The sequence below is a fragment of the Canis lupus genome, chromosome 18 (genome assembly GCF_011100685.1).
Source record: "Canis lupus familiaris isolate Mischka breed German Shepherd chromosome 18, alternate assembly UU_Cfam_GSD_1.0, whole genome shotgun sequence".
Classification (NCBI taxonomy): Eukaryota; Metazoa; Chordata; class Mammalia; order Carnivora; family Canidae; genus Canis; species Canis lupus.
In genome coordinates this window covers 25,607,495-25,625,240 of record NC_049239.1, presented here as the reverse complement: position 1 = coordinate 25,625,240, position 17,746 = coordinate 25,607,495, and the positions used below count along the sequence as shown (strand labels likewise).

Here is a 17,746-nt window from a genome sequence, read left to right as displayed (position 1 = left end):
AGATAAGAATCGAATTGAAATGAAAAGAATCTAATCGAATCAAATAGAAAAGAATCAAAAAGAATTGAATCGAAAAGAATTGAATCAATTCAAAAAGAATCGAATCAAAAAGAATTGAATCGAATCAAAAAGAATCGAATCGAATCGAATCGAAATAATCGAGAAAAAAGAATCGAATCTACTCGAATCGAAAAGAATCGAATCAAATCGAATTAAATCGAATCGAATCGAATAGAAAATAATCAAATTGAATCGATTCGAATTGAATCGAATCGAAGAATCGAATCGAATCGAATCAAAAAGAATCGAAAAGAGTCGAATTGAATCAAAAAGAATCTAATTGAATCGATTCGAAAAGAATCAAATCGAAACGAATTGAATCGAATCGAATCCAAAAGAATCGAATCAAATCGAATCGAATCATAAAGAATCAAATTGAATCGAAAAAATCGAATCGAATCGAATCGATTTAAATCAAAAAGCATGGTATCGAATCGATTCCAATCGAATAGAATAGAAAAGAATCGAATCAAATCGAATCGAAAAGAATCTAATCGAATCGAATAGAATCGAAACAAATAGGAAAGAATCAAATCGAATCGAATCGAAAAGAATCAAATCGAGAAGAATCGAAAAGAACCGAATCGAAAAGAATCGAATCAAAAGAATCAAATCGAATCGAATCGAATCGAAAGAATCGAAAAAAATCGAATCGAAAAGACTTGAATCGAAACAAATCGAAAACAACCGAATCAAATCAAATCATAAAGAATCGAATCAAATCGAATTGAATGAAAAGAATCGAATCAAATAAAATCGATTCGATTGGAAAAGAATCGAAAAGAATCAAATCGAAAATAATAAACTTGAATAGAAAAGAATCAAATCTAATTGAATCGAATCAAATCAAAAAGAATTGAATTGAATAGAATAGAATAGAAAAGAATTGAATCAAATAGAATAGAATAGAATAGAATAGAAAAGAATCGAATCGAATCGAATAGAATCAAAACTAATAGAATAGATTAGAAAAGAACCGAATCGAATAGAATAGTATAGAATCGTATAGAATCGAATTGAATTGAATCGAATAGAACAGAATTGAATAGAAAAGAATCGAATCGAATCAAATCGAATAGAAAAGAATCTGATCCAATCTAATATAATCGAATAGAACAGAAAAGAATCGAATTGATTCAAATAGAAAAGAATGGAATAGACTTGAATTGAAAAGAATAGAAAAGAATCGAATCGAATTGAATCTAAAGGAAACAAAAGGAATCAAATCGAAAAGAATCGAATAGTATCGAATTGAAAAGAATCGAATCGAATTGAATCGAATAGAATCGAATCCAATCCAATAAAAAAGCATCGAAAAGAATCGAATTGAATCGAAAATAATCGAATCGAATTGAATCGAAAAGAATCGAGTTGAATTGAATCGAAAGAATCGAAAAGAATCGAATCGAAAGAATCAAAAAGAATCGAATCGAAAAGCATCGATCCAAAAGAATCGAATTGAATCGAATCGAAAGGAATCAAATCGAATAGAATCGAAAAGAATCGAATCAAATCGCATCGAATCGAATCGAAAAGAATTAAATCGAATCGAAAAGAATCAAATTGAATCGAAAAGAATCAAATCGAAAAGAATCGAATCGAATCGATGAGAATCAAATCGAAATGAAAAGAATCGAATCGAATCGAATAGAAAAGAATCGAATCAACTCGAATGGAAAGAATTGAATTGAATAGAAAAAAATCGAATTGAAAAGAATTGAATCGAATCGAAAAGAATTGAAAAGAATCGAATCGAATAGAAAAGAATCGAATCAAATCGAATTAAATCGAATCGAATAGAATAGAAAATAATTGAATCTATTCGAATCGAATCGAATAGAAAAGAATCGAATCGAATCGAAAAGAATCGAATCGAATCGAAAAGAATCGAATCGAAAAGAACCGACTCGAAAAGAACCGAATCTAATCGAATCTAATCAAAACAATCGAAAAGAATCGAATCGAAAAGACTCGAATCGAATTGAATCGAAAACAATCGAATCGAATTGTAAAGAATCGAATCGAATGAAAAGAATCAAATCGATTGGAAAAGAATCGAATCGATAAGAATTGAATCAAAAAGAAATGAATTGAATCAAATCGAAAAGAATCGAATCGAATCGAAAAGAATCGAATAGAATGTAATAGAATAAAAGAATCGAATCAAATCGAATAGAATAGAAAAGAATTGAATAGAATAGAAAAGAATCGAATCAAATAGAATCAAATCGAATAATAGAATAGATTAGAAAAGAACCGAAAGGAATCGAATAGAATAGAATCGTATAGAATCGAATTGAATTGAATCGAATAGAATAGAACAGAATAGAATAGAAAAGAATAGAATAGAATCTAATAGAAAAGAATCTGATCAAATCTAATCGAATCAAATAGAACAGAAAAGAATTGAATCGATTTGAATAAAAAGAATCGAATAGACTCGAATCGAAAAGAATCGAATCGAATTGAATCTAAAGGAAACGAAAGGATTCAAATAGAAAAGAATCGAATAGAAAAGAATCGAATCGAATTGAATTGAATAGAATGGAATAGAATCGAATCCAATCCAATAAAAAAGCATTGAAAAGAATCGAATCAAATCGAAAAGAATCGAATCTAATCGAATCGAAAAGAATCGAATCGAATCGAAAAGAATCGAATTGAATTGAATCGAAAGAATAAAAAAGAATCAAATAAAAAAGAATCGATCAAAAAGAATTAATCAAATCGAAAAGAATCGAATCTAAAAGAATCGAATCGAATCGAAATAATCGAGAAGAATCGAATCGACTTGAATCGAAAAGAATCGAATAGAAAAGAATCGAATCAAATCGAATCAAAAAGAATCGAATCCAATCGAAAAGAATGGAATCGAATCAAATTGACTCGAATCGAAAAGAATCGAATTGAATAGAAAAGAATCAAATCGACCTGAATCGAAAAGAATCGCGTGGATTCCAATCGTATCGAAAAGAATCGAATCGAATAGAATCTAAAAGAATCGAATCGAATCGAATAGAAAAGAATCGAATCGACTCGAATCAAAAAGAATCAAAAAGTATCGAATTGAATAGAATAGAATAGAAAAGAATCGAATCAAATTGAATAGAATAGAAAACTATCAAATCGAATCGAATCGAATAGAAAACTATAGAATTGAATTGAATCGAATAGAATAGAAAACAATCGAAACGAATCAAATCTAATCGAATAGAAAAGAATTGAATCGAATCAATTAGAATAGAAAAGAATTTAATCGAATCAAATAGAAAAGAATCAAATCAAATCGAATCAAATCGAATCGAATCGAATAGAAAATAATCGAATCAAATCGATTTGAATCGAATCAAATAGAAAAGAATCGAATCGAATCGAATTGAATCAAATTGAATCGAATAGAAAAGAATCGAATTGAATAGAATCGAATCAAATAGAAATAATAGAATAGAATAGAATCGAATAGAATAGAAAAGAATCGAATAGAATAGAATAGTATAGAATAGAAAAGAATCGAATCAAATTGAATCGAATAGAATAGAATAGAAAAGAATCAAATTGAATCAAATGAATAGAATAGAAAAGAATCGAATCGAATCTAATTGAAAAGAATTGAATCGAATCGAATCAAATAGTAAAGAATCCAATTGAATCGAATAGAAAAGAATCAAATTTAATCGAATCGAATCGAATAGAAAAGATTCGAATTGAATCGAATCGAATCAAATAGAAAAGAATCGAATCAAATCGAATCGAATCCAATCAAATAGAAAAGAATCGAGTTGAATCAAATAGAATAGAATAGAAAGGAATCGAATCGAATCAAATTGAATTGAATCGAATCTAATAGAGAAGAATCGAACCGAATTGTATCGAATCGAATTGAAAAGAATTGAATCGAATAGAAAAGAATCGAATCGAATCGAATAGAATCGAATAGAAAAGAATAGAATAGAAAATTATCGAATTGAATCGAATAGAATAGAAAAGAATCAAATCGAATTGAATCGAATCAAATCGAATAATATAGAATGGAAAAGAATCTAATCGAATCGAATCAAATCAAATAGAATATTATAGAATGGAAAAGAATCGAATCAAAAAGAATAGAATAGAATAGAATAGAATAGAATAGAATAGAATAGAATAGAATAGAATAGAATAGAATAGAATAGAATCTTTTCCCTCGGTCTTGAGGAGGCCTCATGGAGTGAGGTTAGAATCAGAAATTGTGTGTTTTGGTTTCAGATAATGGAACTGGTTAGCTAAGTAAACACGGACAGGCACTTTGGTTCTTTTTGAATTCCAATTTCCTTAAAAGCTATAGAATGATTTCTAAACACCTCATTGGACTGTTGTAGGATTTCTTTATTGCTAATTTAAGTTAACATTCATATGGCACATATTATGTGCCAAGAATTGTGTCATGCTTCACATAAAAGAACTCATGGGATCCTCCAACAACCCTATGGGCAGATACTGTTATCTTATGGGCCAACTAAAGGATAGGAAGAAAACATCTTGTCCAAGGTCAAACAGTTTGTTAAGTGGATTCAAACTCAGGAAGCATGGCTCCAGGCTGTTATGGCCACCAGAAAATATTTATTAAGTACTTACTAACGTCCTAGGTATTGTACAAATAAAGTCCAACTCTTTACTCATTAGAGCTCTATGGCACAGGCATTATTACTGTCACAGTTTTGCAGAGAAAGAAGTAGGTTCAGAGCCTAAGCTCAAGGGACTTGCCCAGAGCCCTACAATTCAGAGGCAGAAACCTTCCTTTTCCTCATAATATTCTCCTTCCACCACTTACCTTCTCCTTTCTCTAAGTCTTAATATAAATGTTGCTTCTTCTGGTCATCTTCTCTGAGGCCCCAGTTAGACTAAGCCTTCTTATATATGTACTTGTAGTAAGCTGTATATTTACCTTTATATTGGCTACTATAATCTTGTTTAGTTGTCTTTCTGTCACTTTTTGGTTAGTGTCCGTCTCTCCCACCAGCATGGCCTGGAGGGAGATAGGGACTGCATCTATGTCTGGTTAACTTGGTATTCCTAGCACCTTGCACATAGTAGGTATGCACCAAATACTTAATAAATTAATGGATCCCTAACCTTCTTGAGTTGATGTTGATAAACATTAGAACATGAAATGGACAAAGATAAGAATGAAATTGCTGAATGAAATGATAAAAAGCAATTTTATCCATTCACTCATTCAGTATTTTTCAGGTGCCTACTGTGTGCCATATCTGAGTGAAGGAAAACGATACGTGATTCCATTAGGGTATTATAATAGCAACTTAAAAATTGGCCTTCTGAGGCATTTGCTATAGTTGAAAGCTCTAACTAAAAGGCTCAGTGATTAGGAAGGAACTCAATAAAATCAAAATGAAGTATTATCTGGGCAGTAATTTCCCAGTAAATTTGGTTTAATAAAAATTTCACATGAATCATTTTTTAACTGACACTGAAGCACTGTGAACTCTTTGGAAGACAAAAGTCAAGGAAGTAAATGTTATTCATTGCTATTTTTAAATGCACTTGCAATATGGTGTCTAATATAAAAGAAGTATTTTTATCTGATTTTTGCTATTTATTATCCTTTCCTGCTTTTCAGGTTGAGGAGGCATTATACGTGCTCATAAGTGTTTTTCTTTCCTTCTGATATAAAATTCTTACTTTGTTCCCATCGAAGGAACTCTTTAAGAATAAGGCAAAAGTTAATTATTCTAAAATGTCTTCACACTTGGAGCTTGATTCATTTAAGTCAATTTTCAAAATAAATCTTATTGATTAGAAAAAAAACAAAGATTTATAGGGAAATTGAGAAGATAGTACAGAGAATTCTCATGCACTTGCACTCAATTTCTCCAATTATCGATATATTAGTACAGTACAAATATTAGCTAATGAATCAATATTAAAATATTCACATTAACCAAAGACCATACTTTATTCATATTTCCTTAGTTTTTGCTAAGTTACCATCCCTCACATCACATTACACTTGTCCTCATGTTTTCTTAGGCTCCTCTCGATTGTGACAGTCTTTCAGCCTTTCCTTGTTGTTGTTGAACTGGAACACTTTGAGAAGTAGGGTATTTTGTAAAATTTCCCTCAGTTGGGACATGTCTGTCATTTATCTCATGATTGAACTGTTTTTGTGGATTATATACAGAGATATACTGCCATTTTCATTATATCATATAAAGGATAGATACTATCAACATGATTTATCAGTCTTGGTATCGATCTGATCATCTTGCTAAGGTAGTGTTTGTCAGCTTTCTCCATAGTAAAGTGATTCTTTATTATTATTATTATATTATTATTATTATTTTAACTTTTTCATAATATATTTTGTAGAAGGAAGTTACTATGTGTATAGCACACATAAGAGTGGGAAGCTATGCTTATCAACTTGAGGGTGGAATGTCTGCACAAATTGTTTGAAATTCTTCTACATGGGAGATTTCTCTTTCTTCTGTGTTTGTTTGTTTCTTTTTCAAAGATGTTATTTATTTATTTGAGAGAGAGAGGAGAGAGAAAGCATGAGCGAGAGGGGCAGAGGGAGAGGGAGAAGCAGGTTCCCTGCTGAACAGGGAGCCTGCCTTGGGACCTGGATCATGATATGAGCCTAAGGCAGAAGCTTAACTGACTGAGCCACCCAGGTGCCCCTCTTTTTTTCTTTTACAATTTTTAATATTAGTATAGATTCATGGATATTTATTTTATGCTTTGGGTTATAATCCAGCACTACTTATTTTGTGGCTTATATTGTCTCCGTTCTGGCCACGGGAGCTCTTTCAGTTGACACCTGTGTCCCTTTAACATATTTCCATCAGTATGGAGTCTTTTGTCTGTTCATAGCTTTTTAAAAGACAAACTTTATGTAAATCTCATTTTTGATTGGCACATTGTTTCTGTCCCCGTCCCTATCTTTGCCTCCTTCCCTCTCTTCACTGTTTCATTTCTTTATTATGATCTGAAAATAGGAAAGGACATAGGATTTCAAATTTTGTTATTTTAAGGTAAATCAATTTTCCTTGGTGCCTAGCCAGTGGTTCTCAAATGTTAGTGTGCAAAAGAATAACCTGGAGAGCTTGTTAATATGGCCAGCCAACATTTTAATATTTTTTAAGTTAAAGGAAGGGGGCAGGTTAGGATTCTGCATGTTAACGGGTATGCTCAGAAAATAATAATGGAGTTCTTTGAGGGCTTTGCTTTGAAAAGCAGCTAGCATGAGGGCAGATGACTGTTCTGATACACATATTTATTATTTCTAGTGGCTTGGACCCATATACCCACCGCTTGTGATAAAAAGGGATATAGATTTGGGGATTTTGTATCGCCATAGGAAAGAACCCTAAAATACTCAGGATCTATGCTCAGAGTTAGTTTTATATTTTAGCATTTGAATATATATAAGATCCCACGTCTTTTTGTGCTCAGTATAGAGTGTTTAGGACCCCACAGCAGCATTGTAGGTCTGAGAGGTAACTGAGGGATCATCAGCTCTGGTCCTCTCTTTTGAGGCACAGGAAAGAAACTGAGAGTTCTGTAGGATTGGATTGTCCAAGTTCACATGCTTATTGGTGGTGGAGCTAGGTCTGAAAAAGGTCTTCCTAGAGATTGTTGCATCAAGACAGACACCATTGAACATAACTAGTTTAGATAGGCTTTTGTGAAATAGACAATTTTGGGTTACTCTTTCTGCTTTTATACTTTCATATAAAGGTACGACTGCATCTATGTTTCAGGATTATCCCTTCTGTTAGTTAAAAGAGTAGATGATGTAAATATCAGTGTTTGCCATTTGAAGTTCTCTGTTTAACTATTTTTAAATTGAGTTTTAAAAATATTAAAACTGGCACTTAGTTCTTGGCTTGGACAAACTTAATCTGAGTAATGTTGGCTTCTATGACAATATATGCAATTAGATATAGAAGCATGAAGACTTGGAAAGTAAAAGGGTAGGCAAGGTCTCACGGCTGAGGTGTTTCTGGGGAATACCTTTGTTTAATTCATTCATCAGGCAGTATTCTGATGATGCATGTGGAGACATAATTCAAATCCCTTTTAGGGTGCTTCATGAAATGTAACTAGCTGACAGAAGAAAGACTACTTTGGTTGAATGTTTTATTGAGCTGAAATGACACTAATTCTAGATGAGCCTGAAGCTGTGATGTTAACGTTTTGTGGTCGTTTAAAGAACTCTGGACCAGAATTGAGTCTTGGCTTTGCCCCTTGCCACCCGTGTGACCCTGAGCAGTGTGCATTACTTCTCTTGTCTTCTCAGTTTCCTTATTTGTTAGTTGAGGAGATTGGTTTCCATACTGTTCATTAACTCTTTGTTTTTAATGACAATCATGGATTTGTCGTTATTGGACCATCACTAATAAATATCACAAAAAGTGAATTCATTTCTCTTTCTCCCTCTCCCTCTTTTTTTGCATTTTTCCATTCTGGAACTTTGATTTGCTTTTCAGAATACTTATTTATTTGAACTGGGAAAGAGTTTCAGGTCATTTTCCATTCACATTTGTAACTTTTTTGTGATCTACTGAAGGCCATTTCATAAATGAATTGCTGAGGACGGCTGAGCTGTCCAGTTCCTTTTTTTAATTTAAATTTAAATTAAAAAAAATTTTATTTAACTTCAATTTGTCAACATGTAGTATAATACCCAATGCTCATCACATCACATGCCCTCCTTAATGCCCGTCCCCCAGTTACACTAACTTCCCACCCACCTCCCCTTCCGCAATCCTTTGTTTGTTTCCCCGAGTTAGGAGTCTCTCATAGTTTATCTTCTGTGAGACCCAGGAAATTTAACAAAAATCCCCTACCCCTGGACAAGCAGAGCAGGACTGATTCCATTTTGTGCTACACCTGCCACCTGCTGTATGACCCCCACATAACCTGCTTATTGCTTAAGGCACTGCCCCACCCTAGTCAAGCCACTGGGCACACCCTAATCAGAAATCGGCTCATAACAATGTAACCCTGCTTTGTGCCCGCCAAAACTGCGCCCGATTCTGACCAAAGTAATAGGCCAGCTCAAGTGGATACAATAGGGTAAGGTGTAATTCAATCGGCCACCTGCGTGTGGACCGACATGACTGTGCAACTTTCTGTGTATCCCATGGGCCACTGGCCCCTATAAAGCTGCTTTGCCTCTCAGTCTCGGGGTCCAAGTCCCTGCTCCACTGGGTCGGGTACACTTGGACCCAAGCTCTAGCTTGTAAATAAGCCCTTGTGTGTTTGCATCGGTGTCGGCTCCTCGGTGGTTTCTCGGATTTGCAATCTTGGGCACACTTCCTCTCTAAATTTTCTCCACTCAGTTTCCCTCCCCTCCCTTATGATCCTCTTCACTGTTTCTTACATTCGACATAAGAGTGAAACCATATGATAATTCTTTCTCCAAGTGGCTTATTTTATTCAGCATAATACCCTCCAGTTCCATGTCCATGAAAATGGTAGGTATTCATCCTTGCAGATGGCTAAATAATAATCCATTGTATATATAGACCACATCTTCTTTATCCATTCATCTGTTGAAGGTCATCAAGGCCTCTTCCACAGTTTGGCTATTAACATTGCTGCTGTGAACATTGGGGTGCAAGTGTCCGGTCATTTCACTACATCTCTGTCTTTGGGGTAAATACCCAGTAGTGCAATTGATGGGTTGTAGTATAGCTCCATTTCCAGCTTTTTGAGGAACCTCCACACTGTTTTCCAGAGTGGCTGCACCAGTTCACATTCCCACCAAGAATGCAGGAGGGTTCCCCTTTCTCCACATCCTCTCCAACATTTGTTGTTTCCCGTCTTGTTAATTTTCCCCATTCTCACTGGTGTGAGGTGGTATCTCATTGTGGTTTTGATTTCTATCTCCCTGATGAAAAGTGATGTGGAGCATTTTTTCATGTGCTTGCTCGCTCTGTGTAGGTCTTCTTTGGAGAAACGGTTGGTACCTTTAAGTTGGAGAAGAGATGGCATCTCAAGGGGTGTTATTTCTTGTCATGGCCACATATCAGAAAGCTCTTGAGTATGTGTGTGTGCGTTTGCCTGTGCCTGTGAGGAGAGGTTGTTGGATAGAATTTGAAAGCAGATCCTCTCCATATTTATAGGTCTATAACTATTTCTCTCTCTTTCTGCACACATCTATTTCTAACCATTTTGTCTCTATCTCTATAGGGAGATCTATATATGGACTTATAGAGATTAGATATAGAAATATTTATTTTGCATATTTAAATATATAGTTCTGTTTATAGATAATAATTATATTATCAGTAATACATTGAATAATAAATCTATTAAATCGAAACATAGATTTATGTTTATATGTTTGTTTATATAAACATCTATTTATGTTCCTGGGATTGATCTATCAGTAGATCTATCACTCTATCATCTACCTAGCTAGCTAGCTATATCCCAGGAAGAGAAAAATCCAGATAGAACAGATGGGAATGTCCCCCTCCAGAATGTGTCATACAAGAAGATAGGCAAAAATCTTCTGTACTTTCTTGATGTGCTGATGCAATTAACTCAGAGATGTACCTGTGATGTACTGTGGGCCAGGAGCTAGTGGTCAAGAGAGAATCCTTGAGACATTTTCCATGCAAAAATGTGTTTTTATTAAAGTATGGGGACAGGACCCCTGGGCATGAAGAGCTTCACCAGGATTATGAGGAGCCTTGGTTATAAACTTTAAAGTTGCTGTGTGGGGTGGGGACTCTAGAGATAAAAGAAGTTTCCAAAAGGATTTTCACACTTGAAAGATTTACAGGATCCTGGAGGTCTGGCTATCAGCGAACAAATGTTGCTTTTGGCCTCTAGCAAAGCATTAACATCCAGGCAGCTGTGAATTCTTTGAAGAATCTCCCACTCTGTCGGTTTCAAGTATTTGTTTATGGACTGCAAGTTTGTTAGGAAATATAATTGTAGGGATGCCTGGGTGGCTCAGTGGTTGAGCATCTGCCTTTGGCTCAGGGCATGATCCTGGGGTCCTAGGATGGGGTCCCACATTGGGCTTCCTGCAGGGAGCCTGCTTCTCCCTTTGTCTCTGTCTCTGCCTCTCTCTCTTTCTCTCTCTCTCTTTCTCTCTCTCTCTCTCTCTCATGAGTAAATAAACAAAATCTTTTTTTAAAAAAGCAGATGTAATTTTAATCTTTATTTCTTTGGCTTTAGTTCCCCCTATCACCTGGGTCTTCTCTACCTCCCTGCATCTCTTGGCTCGTTGGCCTTTGGTGGTGAAGAATCCAAAGGATATGAGGCAGGAGGAGAGTGAGATGGGATTAAGCCAATGAAGTAATTTCCCAGGGAGCTTGGGTAAGAGAAGTGCAGCAGGCAGAATGAAGTGAGAAAGTCAGGTTCTTGTCTCATGGAGTCGAAGAATGAATCTGGTGGACAAAGAAGAGTGAGTAAAGCGACAGGAGTTTATTAAGCAAGGATACCGAGAAAGCTCTCAGGACTGGGACGGGCCCAGGCTGGGTTGTCCACATGGGCCTCCACTGACAGTTTTTCATTTAGAATTGATCAGGGAGCTTGCGGCCTTCTCATTCTTGGGATGTCTTGGTTTGAGTAAGGACTAGTGATAACATCTTTAATGGTTTACTTCTTTTTAGAGTCTGGTTATTCTTTGTTGGGCACAGAGGACTGTCATAAAAAAGACCCTCTCTATCCATACCTAGGGCAGGGTGGTCTCGTTTGTTTCTTTATTTCTGGTTTCCTTACATCTCAGCATCTTTAGGATCTTTGTGAGCCTGAATCTGTAGTCCCCTACCTATTTCTCCCTACCTAGACTCTCCTGTCCCTTAGTCAAGAACAGGAGAGATGTGGCTCTGAGAAAAGGTGTACTAAGAAACATCGTCACAGTTTCAATATTCCTCCCCCCCCCCCACGATTTGTGAGACCCAATTACTTCCAAACTCCTTTTTCCTCCTTTTTGTTTTGGATGGCAACGCTGCTCTGTGACAGACCTACACAATCAATGACTCAGTAAGTATCACAACAGTCCAACTCTGTGGAGAGAACCCAAGGGTCTGCTGGGGAAGTATGAAGGAGAACTGTGGACTTGTTTGTTTTGCTTTCAGAAATCAGCACTAAGGCTCCTGATATGAAGTTCAAAAGACTGCAGGTAGTACTCTGGGGCCATAGATCGAAACCCGGTGGGGACGGAGCCTGTCTCTGTGCCTGCCATATAGAAGGCCAAATAGACGTCTTTTTGGAATGAATGGGTGTTGAATAAATAGGAGAATCTGTGTATGCTGGGTCTGTTTCAGGTCACTGATTCATACTTAGGGAGAGACATTAATCCAGGGAATGGTTCTCTGAACAAGTCCTGGGAAAATGTATCCTAAGTTATTTGAAAAGGAGTAGTAAGATAGATAAGGAGTTCAGAATTGAGAAAAATATTAAAATCTTGTGAGGAAAGTAGAGGTGTTGATCACGGAAGTGGGTTTCTTGCAATTTACTCACTTATAGCTTGTATATTCTGAACAGAAAAAAGGAAAGGGAAGGAACCGCATGTGCTTGATGTCATCAATTTCATCTGTATAAAGGAAATAATACTGCCTGTCCCGCAACACTATTGTGAGGACTAGAAGTGATGGCTGTTGATGTAAAGAGTTGCTAGGTCCAATCACCATAAAATGTAAAAACAACACACTTTATTAATATAGCTACCAATATAGCTGCAATATACTTTTTATTTATTTATTTATTTATTTATTTATTTATTTATTTATTTATTTATTTATTTTTATGTATTTATTTATTAGAGAGAGAGAGGCAGAGACACAGACAGAGGAGGAAGCAGGCTCCATGCGGGGAGCCTGACGTGGGACTCGATCCTATGTCTCCAGCATCACACACTGAAGGTGGCGCTAAATCGCTGAGACACTGGGGCTGCCCTGCAATATACTTTAAAAAAAATTTTTTAATTATTTATTCATGAGAGAGAGAGAGAGAGAGAGAGAGAGAGGCAGAGACACAGGCAGAGGGAGAGGCAGGCTCCATGCAGGGAGCCCGAAGTCAGACTCCATCCTGGGTCTCCAAGATCACGCCCTGGGCAGAAGGCAGTGCTAAATGGCTGAGCCACCCAGTCTGCCCTTTTTCAAGCCTTCTTAAAACACACAATCCGACTACTTTCTAGCAAACTTTTATGTGAGTTGGTGTACCTATCAATTAAAAGCTGTAGGGTATGGATCTCAGGTTGCCCCTAAGGTGCATGTTCAGAGCCCTTCCAACTCCTCCAAGTGCAGCCTGGAAACCACCAAGCTGGTCTGAGGCCACATCCACAGCTGTGGGAACCAAGTGCCAGAGGCAGTCACGATTTACTGGATCAGAAACCCAGTTCTCTCCTGAAGCATCTGAGTCAGGGAATTGGTATTTCTCAGGGCAGGATGAAAAAACCTTACACGATCAGGATTTCTCTGATCTCAAGAAAAATGCTTAGCGTTTTTTTTTTTGTTGGTTTCTTTTTTCTCATGTTGCTTGGCTGTTTCTCTTGTCACATTGCCCTACTTCCTTTGGGAATTAGTTTTGGAAAGAAATCACTCACATAGTGAAAATGATCTAGAAACTCAGGTTAACAAAATTTTCTAGCCAGTGTGGATATGTGGGATTCACAGTTGCTTTAAGCTGACAGAAGTTTGTTTGCACAAATTAATAACAACTTTTAATAAACGGACTTTACTGTTCACTGCTAAAAATATTCCTGTCAGAGGGGCAAGATGGCCGAAGAGTAGGGTCCCCAAGTCACTCGTCCCCACCAAATTACCTAGCTAACTTTCAAATCATCCTGAAAACCTATGAATTCAGCCTGAGATTTAAAGAGAGATCAGCTAGAGTTCGAATTTCTATCAAGGCGGTTCCCACCTAGGCCTCACTTGGACCTGGTGACTGTGGTTCCCACCTGGGCCTCACCCAGACTTGGTGACTCTAGTCCCCAACTGGGCCTCACTTAGGCCTAGTGACTCTGGTCCCCATCTGGGCCTCATGTGGACCTGGTGACTGTAGTCCCCACCTTGGCTTCACCTGGATGTGGTGACTGTGGTCTCCACCTTGACCTCACCTGGACCTGGTGACTCTGGTCCCCACCTGGGCCTCACCTGGACATGGTAGCTGTGGACTTCATCTGGACCTGGTGACTGTGGTCCCCACCTGGGCCTCGCCGTGCCTGGTGACTGGGCTCCTCAGCTACCAATGACTAGGATCCAGGATGGACCCTTAGTTGCTACTGACACCGGGACCATCCCCAGGGTCTCGCTTGTTCCTGGTGACTATGGTCCTTGTCTGGGCTGCCCTGGCTCATCCTTGGCTCTGATCCTCTCCTGGGCCTCCCCTGCTCTTGCAAGTATGGTCCCCCCTCTCGTGGGTGTGTAGTGTCTATGGTCCCTTCTGGGCCTCACCTGATGGTACTGGGCCACGACATTGGTCCTTTGCAAGGCCAGCAGGGTTTCCGAGTCCTCCTGCATGGTGCTGCAATCCAAACACATCCAAGAATGACGGCACATGAAAACCTTCCGAGGACACATGGGTCAGGGTGCTCCCTGAGGGCAGGTCCCCCTCTGTCTGACCAGAGCTGGAGACAACCCCATAGCCCTGAGGGGCACGGGCTGGGCTGGAACATCACACACGGGCCCTCACTGCCTGTCTGTCGCTCACCCACCTACAGTCCACCTTCCCAGCCACTGTCCCAGGACACGCCATCATGCTGGGATCACAGAGCGCTCCCACCCCGGTATCAGGAGCACACGGGTGGGGGACCCAGCAGGCTCTGGGGAACTGCTGATCTGATGCTCAGGGTGATGTCTCCCAGGCCGGGGGAGATCGAAGGTTTCTCTTAGATTCCACAAGCACAACGACCAAGGGGAGAAAGCAATGAACTGGACTTCATCAAAATTAAAACCTGATGTCAGCAAGAGTGCGACCAAACTCCCCATCCTGAGGGCAACAATGCGTGAATAGCCTGAGGGGGGTATGGGGGGAACACAAGGGACTCCGCATTCCAGTGCATGAAGAGCATGCCTGCTCACCGGCCAGGGGGACCCAGCGGGCCCTGACTGTCCTTCCCTGACCACAGGGTGGGGTGGGGGGGTGTCACCCCTGTTGGGGTCCATGCGTCTAGGATGGGCTAGAAAGGCCATGTATTGGGTCTCCCTGCACAGCACAGGGCTTACATGGGAGCGGGGGTCCTGGGGGAGCTGCCGAACTTCAACTGCAGCCTCTTTCCCTGGACAGGGCCTTAGGGGGCTGCCCTCACCCTGTGGGGCTGTGGAAGGGCTGCAGGAGCTCCTCAGGGTCATCGCATTGGGGTCGGGGTGTTTTGGACCCAAGCCCGGGAGGCCAGCGCCCCCACCTGGACCCACAGGCCCCAGAATGGCCCGCGGGGAGCTGGCATCAGCAGCCACTCACCTGTGACCTGTTGCTGTGTGAGCGCCTCCTCTTTATTTACCGGGGTACTGGGGAGAGTGGGAGAGTTGGGGAACTGGGGAGAGTGGGAGTCCTGAGCTACTGGGGAGAGCGGGAGAGTCAAGTCACTGTGAGCCAGATACGGAGCACAAGTGCTTCTGAAGGTCTGCAGATGCAGTGATCGCCAGGCAGCAGTGGAACCCGGGGGCAGCACAGTTCTGCCCACAGTGGAGTTCCGCATCATGACTGTGGGCAGGCGGGGTCCAATCAGCACTTAGCCCTTCACCCTGAAGGCTGAGGGTCCAGGGGGAGGGTTCTGTCCCCAAGCCGGGTAGAAAGGGCATGCAGGCACCCTCCCACATCCTCAGTTCCCATCCTCAGGCCCTGCAGGCCTTCCGCCCTTCTAGGCAGACTGGAGGTCACTGATGTCCCCCCGACCCCCAGAGTTCACAGCATGGGGTTGCACTTAAGAACATTTGAGGGGCTCCTGGGTGGTTCAGTCGGTTCCACGTCGACTCTTTAGTTTGGCTCAGGTCATGATCTCGAGGTTGTGGCGTGGAGCCTCGCATGGGGCTTGGGCTCCAGTGGGTGAGGAGTCCGCTCCAGGTTCCCCCTCTCCCTCCGCCCCCCCCACTGCACCCTCTCTCAAGTAAATATTCTAAAAATTAACATGAAGACATGCGAGCATCTTTATCCCCTCTGCAGAGGTGCCTTCGCGTGTGTAATGACCGTGTAAATGCCTTTCACGGACCCACCGGGAGTCCTACCAGAAACCCCTTTTCCTTGATATTTATTGAAGTACAGTCGACACACAATGTGACAGTAGTTTCAGGGCTACAACTAGTGACTTCACAATTCTGTGCCTTACTCAGCTCCTCCCACGAGAAGTGGTGTCACCTTCTGTCCCCGTACAAAGTTGTCACAACAGTACTGACTCTATTCCCTAGGCTGTACTTTCTAAATTTCTGTGACTTATTTGAGAACCAGACGCTTATAGCTGTTACTATTGTTCATCTATGTTGCCCATGTCCTACCCACGGCCCCTCTGTCCATCGGTCAGCAGGATCCATCACATTAACCAGAGAAAGGACATGGGGAAGCCCGGCAGCCCAGGTGGTTCAGCAGTTTAGCGCCTGCCTTTGGCCCAGGGCGTGATCCTGGAGTCCTGGGATCGAGTCCCATGTCAGGTTCCCTACATGGAGCCGCCTTCTCCCTCTGCCTGTGTCTCTGCCTCTCTCTCTCTCTGCCTCTCTCTCTCTGTCTCTCAAGGATATGTAAATAAACTCTTTAAAAAAAGAAAAACAAGAGAAAGGACAAAAAGCATACGATCCTCTCAAGAGTTGCAGAAAAAGCATTTGACAAAATACAGCATCAAAACCATAGTGGGTTTTGAGGAAATGTCTATCAACAGAATAAAGGCCACTAGGAAGGCCCGCAGCTGATGTCATCCTCAAGGGTGAAAACCTGAAATCGTCTCCCCTGAGCAGGAACAAGCCAAGGAGGTCCCCTCTCAGCACTGGAAGTCCTAATGTAGTCAACAGACAGGAAACAGCAAAGGTTCCACACCTGGAAGGGGGACGTCACACTGTCCCTATTTGCTGAAGACACGGTACTAGAAACAGGAAACTCGAGAGCCTCCATCAAAACCTATTAGAACTAAGGAGTGAGTTCAGTAAAGTCACGGGACACAAACTGACCCTACAGAGCTCAGTAGCCTTGCTGTGTCCCGACAATGAGCACTCAGGAAGGAAATGAAGGACGTGACTCCCTTCTCAGGAGCATCACAGAGAATAAATAATGAGACTGAACCAAAGGAGCACAAGACTTGTGCACTGAGCCATACCAGGCTCTGGGAGGCCATCCTGGGCTCATGGGGTGGGAGCCTCATCTTGTGAAAATGTCCGCAGTTCCTGAAGCCACCCTCAGTTTCAATGTCATTCCTATCAAGATCATGGTGGCAGATCTTAGAAATAGGAAAAAAAACCCCTAACATCCGTCCGCCCCCACAAATGACCCCGGACAGCAAATCAGTATTGGAGAAGCAGGACAGAGCAGGACGCAGCACTTTCCTATTTCAAACGATGTCACAGAGAAACAGGATAAAGCAGTGTGGTTCTCGGGCCCGGCTGGCTCCGTCGGTTAAGCATCCGACTCCTGACCTCACCTCCGGTCCTGATCTCCGGGTCGTGAGTTTTAGCCCTGGGCTGGGCCATGGACGAGGCGTGGCGCCTACTTAAACAAACCAGACCCACGGGGGTGGTCC

The 17,746-nt window shown here is 40.4% G+C and overlaps 1 long non-coding RNA gene across 3 annotated transcripts; it reads right to left on the bottom strand.

Annotated features, from left to right (window-relative positions):
• Positions 1–9,907: 9,907 nt before the first annotated feature.
• LOC119864109 lies at positions 9,908–15,739 on the bottom strand. 3 transcript variants are annotated; one of them, XR_005372929.1, is made up of 4 exons: positions 15,487–15,739; positions 14,481–14,550; positions 11,339–11,468; positions 9,908–10,976 (listed from the first exon to the last, which is right to left on the bottom strand). It is a non-coding gene; the product is annotated as an uncharacterized LOC119864109 (long non-coding RNA). The 3 variants fall into 3 exon arrangements; XR_005372928.1 differs by lacking the exon at positions 9,908–10,976 and having other exon boundaries at positions 11,173–11,468; XR_005372927.1 differs by lacking the exons at positions 9,908–10,976; positions 11,339–11,468 and adding an exon at positions 12,948–12,990.
• Between the last annotated feature and the right edge of the window lie 2,007 nt (positions 15,740–17,746).